This window comes from Ovis canadensis, chromosome 3 (assembly GCF_042477335.2).
Source record: "Ovis canadensis isolate MfBH-ARS-UI-01 breed Bighorn chromosome 3, ARS-UI_OviCan_v2, whole genome shotgun sequence".
In the NCBI taxonomy this organism is placed as follows: domain Eukaryota; kingdom Metazoa; phylum Chordata; class Mammalia; order Artiodactyla; family Bovidae; genus Ovis; species Ovis canadensis.
In genome coordinates this window covers 228,066,891-228,083,783 of record NC_091247.1, presented here as the reverse complement: position 1 = coordinate 228,083,783, position 16,893 = coordinate 228,066,891, and the positions used below count along the sequence as shown (strand labels likewise).

The 16,893-nt window shown below is 52.3% G+C and overlaps 1 long non-coding RNA gene across 1 annotated transcript; it reads left to right on the top strand.

Annotated features, from left to right (window-relative positions):
- Nucleotides 1-13,291: 13,291 nt before the first annotated feature.
- Nucleotides 13,292-14,442, top strand: LOC138436175 (uncharacterized). Its single transcript, XR_011255363.1, has 2 exons — nucleotides 13,292-13,641; nucleotides 14,122-14,442. It is a non-coding gene; the product is annotated as an uncharacterized lncRNA (long non-coding RNA).
- Nucleotides 14,443-16,893: the final 2,451 nt, after the last annotated feature.

Genomic DNA, 16,893 nt, shown 5'->3' with positions numbered 1-16,893 from the left:
CCCAGGGATCGAACCCAGGTCTCCCACATTGCAGGCAGACGCTTTTACCTCTGAGCCACCAAAGTGTCCAGTAATAAGGGGTTAGTTAAAGAGCTTCGGGGCTTCCCCGGGTGCTCAGTGGTAAAGAGTCCCTCTGCCAACGCAGAAGACACAGGAGACGTGGGTTTGATCCCTGGGTCGGGAAGACCCCCTGGAGAAGGAAATGGCAACCCACTCAGGTATTCGTGCCTGGGAAATCCCATGGACAGGGGAGCCTGGCGGGCTACAGTCCATGGGGTCACAGACGGTCGGACACGGCTGAGCGACTGAGCCCGTAAGGGGCTTCAGCAACGGAATATTAAACAGTCGTTGAAAACCAACTTGCAGAAAAGCATCTTCTGACTTGCAGAAGGAGTTGGGATCAAATACTTGGTGAAACAAGCAGAAGACAAAATGATCCATATAATCAGGTGCTAAGATGCTCGGTCTGCTTAAAATCATGTTTCACAGAAGCTAGATGAACTGTTCCCACTGGCTATTTCTGAGGGTGGTTTCACAGGTGATTGAAGACTTCTTTTCTTCTTTTATGAGGATTCAAAAAGTTCTAAAATTAGCATGTAACATCAGGGATGGAAAAAAAAAATCATCGCAGGAGAAGAGTCATGCTCCTTCAATAGAGCTGCCGGCAGGCCCTCCCCGGCCCTCCGCACGCGGCAAGAACACGTGCAGGGAGCCGGGCCAGCTTGGGGCGGGGGGGGGGGGGGGGGGCGGAGGGGAGGGCGGTCTGTGGCCTCTGCCACACAGGGCCCCACACTCAGCAAGGCCCTGCATTCCGAAGCTCCCATACTTGCTTTAATGCTCTGCTGTCACCGTCCTGAAATTCTTAATACTTTCAAGTTTAAATTTTGCACTGGGTTCTGCACCGATGTTGGGCTTCCCTAGTGGCTCAGGAAGTAAAGAATCTGCCTGCAATGCAGAAGGCCCAGGTTCAATGCCAGGGTCGGGAAGGTCCCCTGGAGAAGAGAAGGGCAACCCACTCCAGTATTCTTGCCTGGAGAATCCCACAGACAGAGGAGCCTTTGGGCCACAGTCCACGGGGTGGCAAAGAGTCGGGCACGACAAGCGACTGACACCGCTGCAGCCAGCCCCAGCGAGGGACCCGGGGCCTCGAGCCTCCCCACACTTTCCAGCTGCCTGCTCGCGGGCAGCGGCCAGCTTTCTGCCCTCGGTTTGTCTTAGTCCCCACTCCATGGCCCTTTTCTTCTGCCTCTCCTTGCAGCACATACTATTGGCAAAAATAGGAAACAGGGCTCTGTTCTGCAAAAACGTGCACCGATCACGTGCGGTGCTTTCCCTGGAGACTGAGAATCAGCATCTCGCCAAGTTTTCAGGGCCTTCTTTCCAGGTGTGTGTTTTCCCTAGGAAAACCAAATGCCTTGGACCCAGAACCACTGCTGCAGTCCTGTCTCCCTCTGGTCCTACCAGTGAAGGCTCCTAAGAGCCTTCTAGGAGGCTTCCTCTGACAGCTTCTACAGAAACACTGCTAAAGAGGTAGTGAGCTGCTCACCCCTGGGGGCATTCAACAAAGACTGCACAGCCAGCAACAGGAGCATTGCAGAAAACAACCTTCTCTGGACAGCAAGTCAGCTGAGAGAGGCTCAACCTGGTGTTACAGTTGCACAGGGCACCCTGCAGCTTCTCAAGGCAGGGCCTATGTCAGACTCGCTGCTTGACCCGCTGTATCCAGCACAGGGCTATAAACACAAGGGAGTGGCTCGGTGATGGTTTCTTTAGGGGTAAGAAAAGAAACACAAAAAGTGGGGAGAAGCAAGCAGTTGAGAGTTGATACAAGATTTGAGAAGCTGCCCCAGAAGTAGGTGCAGTCTTAGAGAAGCAGGAAGCCACAGTCCACCTCAAATAACAGCAGCTAGATTTACCGGGTGCCTCCGCATGCTCAAGCCACGCTGAGCAGTCACACGCCTGTCACAACTCTCCCCCAGGACTCCACTGAATCAGAACTGCTATTTAGCCCACTTTATGAGTGAGGAAGTTGAGGCTCAGAGAGGTTAGATTACTGGCCCAGGGTCATCCAGCCATCACAAGACAAGGGTCTAAGTGCAGGCCTGCCTCACAAAAGAGCTGACCCTCGTTGCAACAATACACCCAGGCTATCTTAACCAGCAGCAGCAGTGGCTTAATTGCCTGGGACATAAGAAAGTTCAAGTTCAGGTTCATTTTCTGCACCCTGCCTCTCCTTCCTCACTTGCAGAGCACCAGGGGCCCAGCTCGAGTGGACAGGCAGGTTGCCCAGAGGACTGGGTACTTCAGTTTAGGAAGATTTTAATTTCAGAACAGTTCAGTTAAGCAGATCGGGTCTTAAAGAGACAAACCAGCTTCAGCCAACTGAATGACTCAGTATATGGAGGTGACTCCTTTGAGATGAGAAATAAATGAGGCACAAACTCCCCCTTCCCTGCACCCCAGATCTACAGGGCTTCCTTGTCATAGCTTGGGCTGGGGCTGGGTTCTCTAAGAAACCTGCCCCCCCTTAAACACTAAACAGCTCACGGGGACACAGGGGCTGCAACCCAGGGGGCCACGGGCTGGCTTCACCCCAGGGATGCCTGCATTTGGGGTTTTCAGATTCTGGGCATCCTGTGCACAAATCTAGATTTCCTTCCCCCAAACAGCCAGAAGCTCTGGAACCAGAGGCTTTTACCCGCTGGGCAGCAAGTGGCCAGAGTTGACACGAGGCCTCCTCTTAGGGCAGGTCTGGGCTCTCTGTTCCCACCGTCCCCCAGACTCTGCACTGCACCCCACCAGATCCCTGTAGACTGTCCACTCGAGGCCCCTGCTGGAATGTCCAGGGTGCTGAGGGCAGTGACCGGTACAGCCCCTGGACCAGCCCAGGCCTTTTCCATTCATGGCCTTCTGTGGAGGGGACACTGGGGTCCAGGTGTCCTGGAGATGGAAGTGACCTTAGCCATGGCCTCTGGAAGGTTGGGAACTGGCCCACGGGCAAGAGCAGGCCCAGTCAGGCCTTCCCTGCTGGGGTTTGGGGGATCTGGCCTGGGACAGGGGGAAACGGGTGGTAGTCAACCTCAGAGCCTCAGAGGCCGGGCACTGCTCTGGGGGTCTAGGACGCTCTGCCACCACCCACTGCCTAGGTGTCCGCCAGGGATCAAGCCACTCACAGGGGGCCTTGTCTCAGGCAAATGGAGGAGGAAGGTGCAGAGAAATTGGCCCGAGGGGGCCTAGGCCTGTGGGCAGAAGCCAGTGGGGGCACAGTGTCCCTAGCCCCGCTTCCCGGGGACAAGGCCCCACAGGACCCAGGCCAACCCCGTCCCTCAGGCCCTGACCACGCTGCGAGGTTGTGTCCCCCAAACCAACCACTGCACTTGGCACTGATGTTGCCTGGGCGCAGCAGCCTCCCGGCAGAGCACGGTGGGGGCTGGGGAGAGCTGGTGGCAACTGGGGGTCCACTCTGGAGGGTCACCCCGGAGGGCCACAGGGAGGCAGCTCAAGCAGAAGGGGAGGATCAGAAGCGCCCAGGACCCCCTGGCATGGCAGTGGCCGGGGTCAACACGGCGGGGGTCCAGGGCTGTGTCCCCTGGCTGCGGGGGTCTCTTACCCCACAGGCCCTGATCCGCTTGCAGCCCCAGGCTGGCCCGGACATGGGTGGGGGTGGTGGTGGTGCTTAACACCTGAAAGCTGGAGCGGCAAGGTGCCCCCTTCTTCTACTCCGGCCAACGCGGGTGGGGGTCGAGCAAGACCGGAGGACAGAGAAAACCAGAGCGAGCTTCTGTCCCCTTTAAGAGCCCTGATGGCCGCCGCCCAGACCCAGCAGCCGAGGGTGGCGGAGGTGGAGAGGGGGACGAAAATGTCGGGAAAGATTCCCTTCCCAACTTCCCGAGTCTTTGTTCGCAAGGCCAGGGAGGGCGGCTTCGCTGGGCGGAGGGCCGCGGGCTCGGCCGTGCGCTCCATGGCGGCCACGGTCACGGCGGCGCCCCCCGCGCCCGCGCCCGCACCCCGGGCGCCCCCTCCCGGCCCGATCCCCGGCCCCGAACCCCAGCCCAGCCCCGGACCCCGGCGGCCGCGGGGGGCGCCGAGGGCGAGGGCGGCAGAGCCGGGCGCCGCTTACCAGGTCATCCCCGGTGCCCCGCGGTCCCCACCGGAGTCAAGTTCACGTCCGGCCTGCGCACGGTCCGAGGTCCAGGCGCGGCTGGGCCGAGTGAGGCCGCGAGAGGCCGCCGGCCCCGGGGCACGCCGCACCCGGCCCCGCGGCGCCGCTGTCACCCCGGTCCCGCGACCCCAACTTTGCGCACAGTCGCGGAGCTGGAAGTTTCCGGGCTTCGCGGGGCTCTGGGCTGGGTTTCAGCAGCGTCGTCTGAGCTTGGCAACAAAGAGGGAACGCAGGCCTGGAGAGGGGAGGAAAGAAAGAAATACGATGGGGAGACGCCTGGCTACTCAGAAATCTCCAGGACCTGAAATTCCACCCAGAAACTGTTTGGGGATGTTCTTTTCCTAAGTGGTAAACAACCGCCCCCAGCTCAGGGCGGGGCTGTTTCCAGGGCCCCTGCTGCCGCGGCTGAGGCACCTTCCTCGGGCACCTGCCTGTTTTATAACCCATGCCAGTGCATCCTGGGCAAATTTTTGGCGGGCGGGGGGGGGGGGGGTCGGGGGTGGGGAGTGAGGTGGCCCCAGATTTTCCCGGAAGGTGGTGGACCCCAGTGCAGCAGCAGCAGGCCTGGGCTCTGAGGGGCTCCCTCCTGTTTGTCCCCCCAGCACACTGGCCAGGTCAGCTGCTACAAGCAGCTCCCTGTGCTTCTGTCTGAGAGCAGGGGGACAGCTGGGACGCAGGTGCCCAGAGAGGACCTGGGCTCCATACAGGGTCCGGGGTCCTGCCCACCTGCTCCCGGCCGCGTGTGCGGTGAATGTAAGACCGTCTTTGCCCTCTGGGCAGCTGTCCTGGGCAAGGCAGGAGGGTTCACAGGCTTGCTCTCACCTGGAAGCGCAGGCCTCCTCTTCTCAGGAGCTCCCTGGATGCTGGCACCATTCTTTGTCCTTTGGGCTCTGCTTGGCAGGGTCCTGGGGACGTGTCTGGGGCTAGAAGAGGCAGCCCCCGCGCCTGGGAACCTTCTGAGCGGCCAAGCCCAGTCCCGTTAAGGGCCATATGAACCCTGAAACAGGAGCAGAGAGACACGGAGCATCCATTGTCACTCGGCCTTGGGATACTCGAGCCCTGTTCGTCAGTTTGTCTGTCTTTCCCAGGAAGATGTGTTCATAGAGAAAACAGTCCCTGGCCCACTATTCCAGAGCTCTGTGAGAGGCTGGGAGAATGGGGTGGGTTGCTCTTTTAAAGAAAAATAGGCAAGGGAACTGTGGAGACAGGTTGGGGTTGGAGAGGGGGGTATGTTGTCTCTTGTCCCAGGAAACTGGGTATTCCCTCCAAGTGTCAGGGAACTTCTCCCCGCAGTGGATATTTGCCCCCAATGCCCCCCCTCCACCTTTGACTTCTCAAATGTGACCCTTTGCGGAGTCAGTCCTGGATGTCCACAAGCAGGTCACGGAAGAGGCTGCACATGGGGCCACCTGGTGGGTGCCGCCCATTCATCTGGAAACTTCAGAACTTGACATGGACACAGTGGTGGCGGAGGCAGGCAGGTCAGCCTGGGGCTGCCCAGGGCGGTGTGTGGAGCAGGTGTTCAGAGCCTCAGGCCTCTGTCAGCTTACGGACCTCGGCTGCCGGCTCACCCCCTGCAGCACCTGCAGTTTGCCTCATCTGGAAAAGAAGCCACCTACTGATGAAGCCCAGGAGCCTTCCCCAAGTGGTGGTTTCACAGGACCAAGCATTTCTCCCCAAGACCTAGTCGGTCAGGCCCACACTCAGGCAGTGCGCTGAAGTTCCACCCGGCTCAGTGTTGAGGTGCGTGCCACAGTAGGTATTTCTCATTGACACGAAAGCCCCTCGCTCAGAGGCCGGGTCCTTTCTAGGGGTGGGGACGAGCTGCCTGTTCTCTCCCCGGCATCCTCACTGGGGACTCCACTCCCGAGCTACAATCACTTTGTGTTTCCAAGACTGAAAAATGCACCCATAACTGCATGGCTTCCTGAAGCTTGAGCCCACCCATTTGCTTTCAAATATGTGGTCGCTGGTGGTCAGCTTGTTCCCAAAGGGGACATCACCTTAGCTTTGCCAAAAACTGCCAAGATCTTGTTTATGGGTATGTAGCCTGCACAGTTATGCTCTACGCTCTGCTGTCCCTGTCTTACATTTATTTTTTAACCAAATTTTAAAAATTTAAGTACAGTTGATTTACAATGCTGTGTCAATTTCTGCTGTACACCAAAGTGACTCAGTGATACAGATATTTATGTATATATACACATGCGTATATATATATGTTCTTTTTTTACATTGTTTTCCATTATGATTTATCAGGACCTCGTTGTTTTTAAAATTCTTAATCCTTTTTGAACAAGGGGCCTTGCATTTTCATTTTGCCCTGGGTCCTGGGCTGTTGCCTACTTTGCCCGTTGGCTAACAGGGTCATAAAGTTAAAGGCAAAAAAAAAGAGATGATTTTTATATTTGGTTTATTAAATTTTGTGTATAGAAATAACTTCAGGTTCTATCTAAAAAGATAAAATATTTGAATGAAAGGTCATTGTATGTAGGAAAAACGTTCACCTTGAAGAAGCAGAAAATTGTTTCGGAAAATAATGCAGTTTTAAGAGTTGGAACCATCTATGTTCAGCCCCCAGCTCTGCCACGTGGGTGCATGTAGGACTCAGGGCCTCGGCTGGCGTGTGCAGGGGTGACATCCCCTGCCTGTGGCGCGTCTGAGGAGCCAGGATGGTGGGAGAGTTTGGCAGAATATCTGGCACATATCAGATACTCAATAAAAATACCCTGGATTGTCTGTTGTGTTATGTCAATTGCCATGAAAGCTCAGGTGAAATTTGACTAGTTTTGATAAGAGTATATTCTGTCCCTTCTTGTTACAAAATCAATACAGACGATACTATGCGCACACACACGGAAAGTAAGCATGTCCCTCTTAATCCTTTTAATCGAAAGCCGCCTTTGGCCACTCACGCTACGGTTCATTTCTTTATATAAATTGACATACAAACACATTTCGTGTTTTAAAACTTAGCTTCTAGTGGAGAATAGTTCCTTTACAGTGTTGTGTTAGTTTCCGCTGTACAGCAAGATAAATCAGCTCTGTGTACACCTGTAGCCCCTCTTTTTTGGATCTCCTTCCCATCTAGGTCCCCACAGAGCACTGAGTTCCCTGTGGCATACAGCCGGTTGTCATTAGTTACCTATTTCATACATAGTGTCCGTCGTGTGCAGTCCTATAGTGTAATAGTCAGCGCTAACTTCCCGATCCATCCTGTCCCCCTGCACTTCATTTAAAAATTGTTTTCTTTGACTCCATCGACTTGTTTTCAAATGGGAACCCTGTGAGGCCCCGCAGAAGAATCCAAGCAGAACAAATGGCCCCCGCACCGGGAACTGAAGCCAGGCTGAGCTTCACACAGCTGCGCAGCTTCACACACGGGTGTGAACCCCTCGTTTCTACTGCCGCCTGCTCCCAAGGACCATGCATTGTGACATTCACAGTCACCAAAGTGCCGGGTGATAAAAACTCTACATCACAAAATGTCCTTAACCTGCTGTGCCTCATCTTTCCCATTTGTGACTTGGTTAAAAAAAAAATTTTTTTTTAACAGTTGCAGGCTCTTATTTTTAATTTCTGCAGTCTGTTGTCAAATCTGCTCAGTCGAAGAGGGCAAAAAACCCCATTCAGTCAGGTCTCCTCCTCAGCACCTTTGTGAAGCCAGCTGGTTGGAGGGGAGAGGCCTGATGGGGAGGGGATCCCAGCAGCTCTAAACTCGGGCAGAGCCCTACGCTCAGAGGAGCGCACGTTCCCAGCTGACCGGTCCACCAAAACTGTAGTAGATGGTAAATCGCACGATACCAAGAGCAGACAACAGGCACAAGAAAAACACAGCCCGTGACCCCCAAACCCATGCTGCACTCATGAGCTGTTTGGGTCCCAGAAGCTCCTGGGAGCTGAAATTTAAAGGCAGTAGGAACCCAGGCATTGGGTCAAATCTGAGCTGCCGGGGGCTACCAACAGGTTGACTCTGGGCAAGTCACTTCTCCATTCAGTGTCCCCCAGCTTGGAAGGAGTGGGAGTAATAAACAATAGCCCCAGCCTCCTGAGGCCGCAGGGGCAGGAGACTGCTGCTCATTTGCTGGCACCGGGTCTGCCACCCCCTCAGCCCCTCTGCAGACCTTCCCAAGGAGGACCTCTGGTAGCAGGGACAGTGGCACTGGGGCAGAGACCAGAACCCCCACCTGCCCTTGCCCACGGCAGCAGGGAAGACTGGCACACTTGCAGCAGGGAGGGCTTGGAGTCACAGGTTCCTGTCACTCCAAACAGGAAGGTCTGGCTTCCCGCTCACCCAGGCTGGCCCAGGGACCCTGCTTCTCCCTGCATGTATACGGCCCAGTGGGCATGGCAGCTCTCAAGAATAACCCAGCACAGAACCTGGGCCAAAGGGGTGGGGCAGAGAGCCCCACCCTCACGCTCCCATCGCCACTACTACCTTCCAGGCAGTTCCCTTTCGCTGGACCCGGGCATAGTCACTGTTCTGTCCCAGAGCACAGCCCCGTGTCCCTGGCCTGCTACAGCTGGAAGAAGGGACAGGAGATGTATTTGTTTTTTATTTAATCTGTTTATAAAAGGAAAAGTGTTGTAGAAAATTTGGAAATATAGAAAAGCACAAAAAAGAAAACAAAAATTACCCATGAGGTAATTACCAGGTACACTTTGTTGAAAGTCCCAGTGTATTTCCAAACCACATATGTATATGTACTCCGTGAGTGTGTGTGTGATCACAGTATAGGTTATTTAAGAATCTTTTGGTTTAACATGCTTTGTTTATGTCATTAAATTTTATTCTTTCCAGAATTTGAAAAATGAAATTTAAATACCATTGATTTTTTAAAAATCAGCTTTACTGAGGTTTAATTTCCATGCAATGATATCCTTTTCACGTCACTGTTCAATGAGTTTTTACAAACATTTTCATCCCTCTAAGCACCATTACAATCGAGAAAGAAAATACCATCACCACAAAATGTCCCCTGGCAGGCAATCTTTGCCTCCTCGGGCCCAGGCAACCACCGATCTGAATTCTACCACTATAAATGCTTTACCTTTATTCACTATAAATGGGGTCAGAGTGTGGACTCACACAGCCTCGTTGACATCCATCCGTCTGTCAATATGTCCGTCAGCAGTGCACTCTGTCGACTGTTTTATTTTATCCCATTATATGCCCATCACAGCTTGTCTACCTGTTCTGCTGCTGCAGACGACTGAGTTGTTTCTGATGTTCTGGCTGTTGGGAATAGAACTATTATGAATGCTTTTTTTTAACAATGTCACTGGCATAGGTTAAGGACCAACATCACACGGGCACAGCCTGTGTATTGCCTGCCTGGAGTACACCCGAGAGCCGTGTAGTCATCCGTCTTATCATTCTTGCCACTACTGTTGGACGTATGAAGTGAAAGTGAAAGTTGCTCAGTTGTGTCCAGCTCTTTTGTGATCCCAGGGGCTACACAGTCCATGGAATTCTCTAGACCAGAATACTGGAGTGTGTAGCCCTTCCCTTTTCCAGGGGATTGTCCCAACCCAGGGATCCAACCCAGGTCTCCCACATCACAGGCCGAGCCACAAGGGAAGCCCTGTTGGACGTGTAGTTTTCCTTAAGGTTTTTGCAGGGCTTCCCTGGTGATTAATGATCCACCTTCCAAAGCAGGGAACAGGTTTTGATCCCTGGTTGGGAACTAAGATCCCACATGCTAGCAGGGAAACGAAGCCTGCAAGCTGCAACCACTGAGCCCCTGGGTGCTAGAGCCCATTCTCTGCAACGAGAAGGTGGCACACTGCAACGAAGACCCAGCGCAGCCAAAATAAAATAAAATAAGTGAAAATAAACTTTTTGCTACTACAAATAATGCTGCTGGGGGTCTCCCCTGGTGGGAACTAGTGGTTAGGACGCCGCACTTTCACTGCAGAGGGCACGGGTTCAACCTCTGATCAGGGAACTAAGATCCGAAAGCAGCAAGGTGTGTCCAACCCCAACCCCCAAAATGCTACTGGAACATCTTTGTACTGACAGTTTCAAGTGTGGCTATGTTTCTTTCCTGAAGATAAATTCCCAGAAGCAGGCATGTTAGGTCAAATGGTATCCGTGTTTTTAAGGCCCTCGCTGCATGAGGTCAGGACTTTTAGATACGTTTTTATCCATCCCTCCAGCTCCCAATTTACTTTTCACATTAAGGATAGACAGCCAGATCCCCATTGTTCAGATGGAAAAGCCAAGGGCTGGAGAAGTGATTAGCCAGAGGCCACGGAGCCCGTTAAGTACAAAGCCAGGAGGAAACCCCAGCCTCCGAGCCCTGCACTCTTCCAGGACCACTTCCTGCCTCCCTCTCACGCATCTGCCTGTGCCACAAACGCTAGGAATTTTCCCACACAGATTTCCATGAAACTCGAACTGTGAGCTGAGAGATGAAAGGCAGCCTTGTGTTAATTAGCCTGGCTTTGGTTTAGCTCGTCCACTGAGCCTGGGTGTGTGTGCCTCTCCTGGGTTCATACGCCCGCATGCTGGCAGTCTCACACCCGCGAACACTAGCAGCGGCCAGTCCAGACGATCCGGTCAAGATTCACCTTCCAAACTGCCTGCAGAGCTGGGAGCCACAGGCCTCCTGACTTTGCAGTTGTGGCACATTCTGGCACTGAATGGGTTGGGGAGGGGGGCGCTGGCTTGGCTTCTGCACCTCTACTCAGCCAACTTGGCCCAAAGCACATCTGGTTATTTCCAAAATCAAATCTCTCCCAAGGACAACGATCAGGCCGGTGGGGTGCTTCGAAAGAATGATGTGTTCCCAAGATGACTGCTTCCAGAGATGCTGAGGCTGGTCTAGGGGTCGCTGAGTCGTCATGCTCACCTAGTGGACCAGGGGGTGTGGAGGTTCTCGGTGAAGTAAGGGAGTCCTCCGTATTTGTAGAGGGTTCTCAGGCCACTCTTGTGGACAGAGCTCACCAATGGAACTTAGGCATTGCTTGATTTACTTATTCATTTGTTCTCTGTGTCTGACAGGGCTATACTCATTATCTAATTTCAGCCTCAACAACCAAATACCATTATTCCCATTTTACAGATGAGAAAACTTAGGCTCAGAGAGGTTAAGAAACTTACCTGAGGTCACACAGCAGCGCACACTGTCTGTGTGCCTGCTATCTGTAGACATCAAGCCCCAGCCTTTCTTCTGAGTTAAGAGATGTCTCTACCCTGGTGTTTGACTAGTAGGCCTCAAGAAACACACATTCACCCGAAGACGGCTTGAGCACAGCCCAAGATGATTCTCAAGTGCTTGGAAGATACAAATGGCCCAGACTCCCCCTCCCTCACCCCAACCCTGTTCAGGCTCCTGAGGGTCTTCTTTCCCAGGACCACACCCCAGGCCCACCCCAGTGCTGAGTGGACTCCTAACACCCATTCCCACTCCCATTTAAGACTGTGGGTGTTGTGCCCTGAGTTGGGGCAAAAATAATCACCTTCTGTTGGCCCTGGGTCTGAGGCCTCCTGCCTCTTGAAGCAAGGAGACCTAAGAAGGCCTTTGTCCATGGGAGAAGAAACCAGGAAGGGAAGAGCCCATTCTCTCAGAAAACATGTGTTTTCTGTTTACAGAGAGCCCTGTCCAGTTCCCATGCTTTGTTCTTTAATATGGAGCCAAAAAAAAAAAAAAAATCAAATGTGCAGCTTCCTCTCTGAGGTACTTTTGGAGGCTGGAAAATCTGGATTGCTGCAGGCATGCCGTGCTGGGCCCCGAGCTGGCCAGGGCTGCCAACGTCCAGCATCACGTGGTCTTCAAATACCAACCCAGGAAGCCCTGTGGAAAACAAAATGCCCCTCAGCGCCTCCCAGGAAGGGAGTGCATGGAGATGACGGAGGCAAGCAGCCCTGGTGTAGCTGGGGCTTTGGTTTCTTCAACAGAGTCTGTGTGTGTGTGTGTGTGTGTGTGTGTGTGTGTGTGTGTGTGTGTGTGTGTGTGTGTGTGTGTGTGTGTGTGTGTGTGTGTGTGTGTGTGTGTGTGTGTGTGTGTGTGTGTGTGTGTGTGTGTGTGTGTGTGTGTGTGTGTGTGTGTGTGTGTGTGTGTGTGTGTGTGTGTGTGTGTGTGAATATCCTGGGTTGCTCTCACTCACACTTCCTGGCCTTGCACCACTGGCATGGCTGACCTGGTCCAAAAACCACGATTTTTCATACCCTCTTCTCAGATGCTGGGTAGAGGGTGTCTTTCCCAACACCTGAGGCAAACAGGTGGGTATGGACCGAGGTCACTAGGCTCCTGCGGCAGAGCTGGTGGGTGCTGGGCACCTTCAGTGGGGCAAGATGGCCTTAGCTCTTAGCTCTGGGTCTACCTGCTGGGGATGAGGCAGCAGTGAGCTAAGGTAAGTTACGGGCTGGCAGCCAGCTGTGCCCCTCACCCCTCAAGAGTCAGGTTAGCACCAAGTGTAAGCCTAAGATCCACAGCTGGGGATCGGGACCCGAATGCAGACTGTGAACCTTCTCCTGGGAGGCCTTGGAGGAGCCTCCTCTCAGAGCTCTGCCCTCATCTGTGAAAGGAGGTGACCGGTACTCAACGGAGCTGCTACGAAGGCACACGGCCCAGGCCTGCCTGGCACTGTTTTTCAATAACCGGCAGCTGCTCTCATGACTGCGAGGCCTCCTATCTTAGACGCGGCACTGCAAACTCTGCCTGGCTCACACCCCTGAGGCCACCGCGACCCCTCACGCGGGGCAGAGTCCACCGGGGGCCGGAGGAAGTCGCCTGGCTGGGCCCTGCCGGCCGGCTCACTGCAGGTCCGGCGTCCCGGCCAGTCGCTCGCTCGGAAGGGCGGGCCCTGGCCTGATGCGCTTTGATCCGCCCGCGGCGCGCGTCCCTGGGGGCGGGGGGGGGCCACAGCCCACCCCGCTTTGATCTCTGCCCCCCTCGGCAGTGCGGCCTCCTGTGCCCTCCGCGACCTGAGCACCTGGGGGCAGGCGGGGACACGGCTGAGGCGGACAGAAGGAAGCACGCTCGGGCGCTCCTCAGGGAACCGCGCCCTTCCGTGGCTGGGCCTCGCAGCCTCTGCCTGACTGGCTGCCCGCCCTTCCGTCCCGCTCCGGAAGCCAGGACTTGCGCGACGGGCGGCGCGGACGCAGCGTGGCGGCGAGGGGGCGTGGCCCTACGTTCCCGGGGGCGGGGCCCGTGGCGCGGCCGGCTCCGGGGCCCGTGGCGCGGCCGGCTCCGGAAGCCCTGGGGAGGGCCCGGCCCGGGGGCTTAGAGGACCGACGCAGCGGGGCGGCCGAGGGGGCGGGGCGGGGTCTGAGGGCGTGGTCTTTACGTTCCTGGGGGCGGGGCCTCTGCCGGACCGTCACCGAACAGCCTGGGCAAGCGGGCTGTGCGGACGTCGTGTCCCGGAGAAGCCGCTGAGGCCTGGGCGGGGCCTCTTTTCTGGCGCTGCGGTAGTAGGTCGGTTTCCGCATCCAGCCTCCTGCCTCTGGCTCGCTGTTTGGTCGCGTGTCCGAGGTATTTGAGCTAAATTTTATTTCATTCAGATTCTCATTTACTTTAGGTTTTCATTTTTGAAAGTTTAGCAGTTTTCCTTCTTTTTCTATCTTGCCTAACCAGATAACAAAACAACCAGACCCTAGGGAATTTGGAAAACCTAGGAGAATACAAATAAAAATGAGACATCTCAGAATCTCATGGTGCAGAGACCTTTTTTATTCGTTTTTCGATGTTGTCGTTCAGTCGCTAAGTTGTGTTCGACTCTTTATGAATATATATGTGAATATATTTTCACATAATCAGGGTAACACTGTGTATATACTTGTGGATGCCATAAAAATAATTGACTTTTTTTTTTTTTACTGTAAAGCCACATGTTTATTGCAGAAATAATTGGAAACTGGAAAAAACTACGGAGAAGAAAATAAAAATAACCTGAGTTCCACCACAGAAGATCACCACTATTAATATGTTGGCATTTTTCCTTCCTCTTTACAGAATCACACATATGTTTGAAACAAAACTGGGATCGCACTGTAAATAGATTTGCAGTTTTCTCCTTTCATGCATGGCTAATGACAAATGTCCACTCATCGTGCAGAGGACTCATCTACAATGTTACTGGTAATGACAGAGTGCTGTGTAGAGTCACCGTGTTTTGTTTAACCTATATGCTCTGGTTAGACATTAATCCTTGCTTCCTCCTTCCTTTATGATGAACCTTCTTATGGTTAAATCTTTGTGCATGTTCACAAAAATTCCTTATGACAAATCCCAAATGTGGAATTGCTGAGTCAATGAATAAAGTCACTAATGCTTCTTGTGGCCCTCGTTTTTCTTTCCGTGTTTTCCAAGTTTAAAAAAGTAATAAATGAATGTTGTAACAAGTCATATGACTCCAAAATACATATATTGAAAAAATGACTGTGCGTATTCTTGAGAGTCCCTTGGACTGCAAGGAGATCCAACCAGTCCATTCTGAAGGAGATCAGCCCTGGGATTTCTTTGGAAGGAATGATGCTAAAGCTGAAACTCCAGTATTTTGGCCACCTCATGAGAAGAGTTGACTCATTTGAAAAGACTCTGATGCTGGGAAGGATTGGGGGCAGGAGGAGAAGGGGACGACAGAGGATGAGATGGCTGGATGGCATCACGGGCTCGATGGACGTGAGTCTGAGTGAACTCCGGGAGATGGTGATGGACAGGGAGGCCTGGCGTGCTGCAATTCATGGGGTCGCAAAGAGTCGGACACGACTGAGCGACTGAACTGAACTGAACTGATATCCAAAATATATAAAGAACTCCTACAACTCAACAACAACAAAGCTGATTAAAAAGCAGGCAAAGGACTTAAACAGACATATCTGCAAAGTTGGTATACAAATAACCAATAACACAGGAAAGGATGCTCAACATCACTAATCATTAGGGAAATGCAAATCAAAACCAGAATGAAGCTCACACATACTAAGATAGCTATTATTAAAATAATAATAGCAGGCATTGGTGAGGATGTAAAGAAATTAGGACCCTCATGCATTTGCTAGTGGAAATGTGAAATGATGAAGCTGCTGTGGAAAACTGTATGGCAGTTTCCTTGAAAAATTAAACATAAAACTTGAATGTGACCCAGAAATTCCACTGCTAGGTGTATGCCCCAAAGGAACGAAAGCAGGGACTCCAGTTATTCACTCATCCATGTTCGTAGCACCATTATTCATGGTAGACCAAAGGTAGAAACAATCCCGTGTCCACCTACAGGTGAATGGATAAACAAAATGTAGCACATATATGCAATGGAATATTATTCACCTTAAAAAAGAATGAACTTCTGACCCATGCTGCAACATGGATGAAAGTTGAGACTATATCCTAAGTGAAATAAGCCAGACAGCAAAGGATAAATACTGTGTGAGCCCACTATATGAGGCTCCTTGAGTGATCACATTCATAGAGACAGAAAGGAGAACTCTGGTTACCAGGGGCTGGGGCGAGGGAGAATGGAGGGTTGTTATTTAATAGGTAGAAAGTTTCTGTTGGAATGATGAGAAGTTCTGGAGATGGACAGTACTGATGATGGTTGCACCCAGATGTGAATACTCAATGACAGTGACACGGTAAATGGTAATTTTTATGTGTGTTTTACTACACACACAAAAGACATTTCTTGTGGAGGGTGGAGCGGTCTCCCCCAGATTCTGGGTCTAAGGTGCCTGGGTGGGACAAGGCTTGTACATTTCACAAATCTCTTGGTGGGTGACCCTGCCCAGGTGATCAGGACAGCCCCTTCTGGGGAGCTCTGTTCTAGAGAAGAAGGGGCCAAGATCAGCCTTACATATCCAGCATTTCCCATAAACATTTCCAAGCTGGAAGGAGAAACCTGCTTTGGGGAAGTAATGCATCACTGTGGATCTTTACCTGAACTTGGTGTTTTCTTTCTGGGCCATTGAAACACACACACACAAAAGCAAATCTCTTTGTCTTGACTGTAAATATGATACACGTTTATTGTCATCAACAAATGTAGAAAGGCACTCACAAGGAAGTAATGAATATATAAAATCCTATCTCCGAAAAACCACAGCTTACATTCAACCATATACTTGACCAGTGTTTCTTCTGTATTTGTAACACATACCTAACATCATGATGGTTATCAGTTCGGTTCAGTTCAGGCTCTCAGTCATGTCCGACTCTTTGCGACCCCATGGACTGCAGCACACAGGCCTCCCTGTCCATCACCAACTCCTGAAGATTGTTCAAACTCATGTCCATCAAGTAGGTGATGCCATCCAACCATCTCATCCTCTGTCATCCCCTTCTGCTTCTGCTTCTGCCTTCAATCTTCCCCAGCATCTTCAATCTTTTCTAATGAGTCAGCTCTTCGAATGGGGTGGCCAAAGGATTGGAGCTTCAGCATCAGCCCTTCCAATGAATATTCATATATCGTGATGATTCATGACCAGTGGTGGTTATATAGCATGTTTTATCATCTTGTTCACTTTCGCTAATACACAATGAACAACTCACTTTGTCTTTCAATATATTCCTATAGCCCACATTTTTTTATGATTAATGTATTTATTTTAATTGAAGGCTAATTACTTTACAGTATTGTAGTGGTTTTTGCCATACATTGACATGAATCAGCCATGGGTGTACATGTGTTCCCCATCCTGAACCCCCCTCCCACCTCCTTTCCCATTCCATCCCTCTGGGTCAACCCAGTGCACCAGCCCTGAGCGCCCTGTCTCATGCATGGAACCTGGA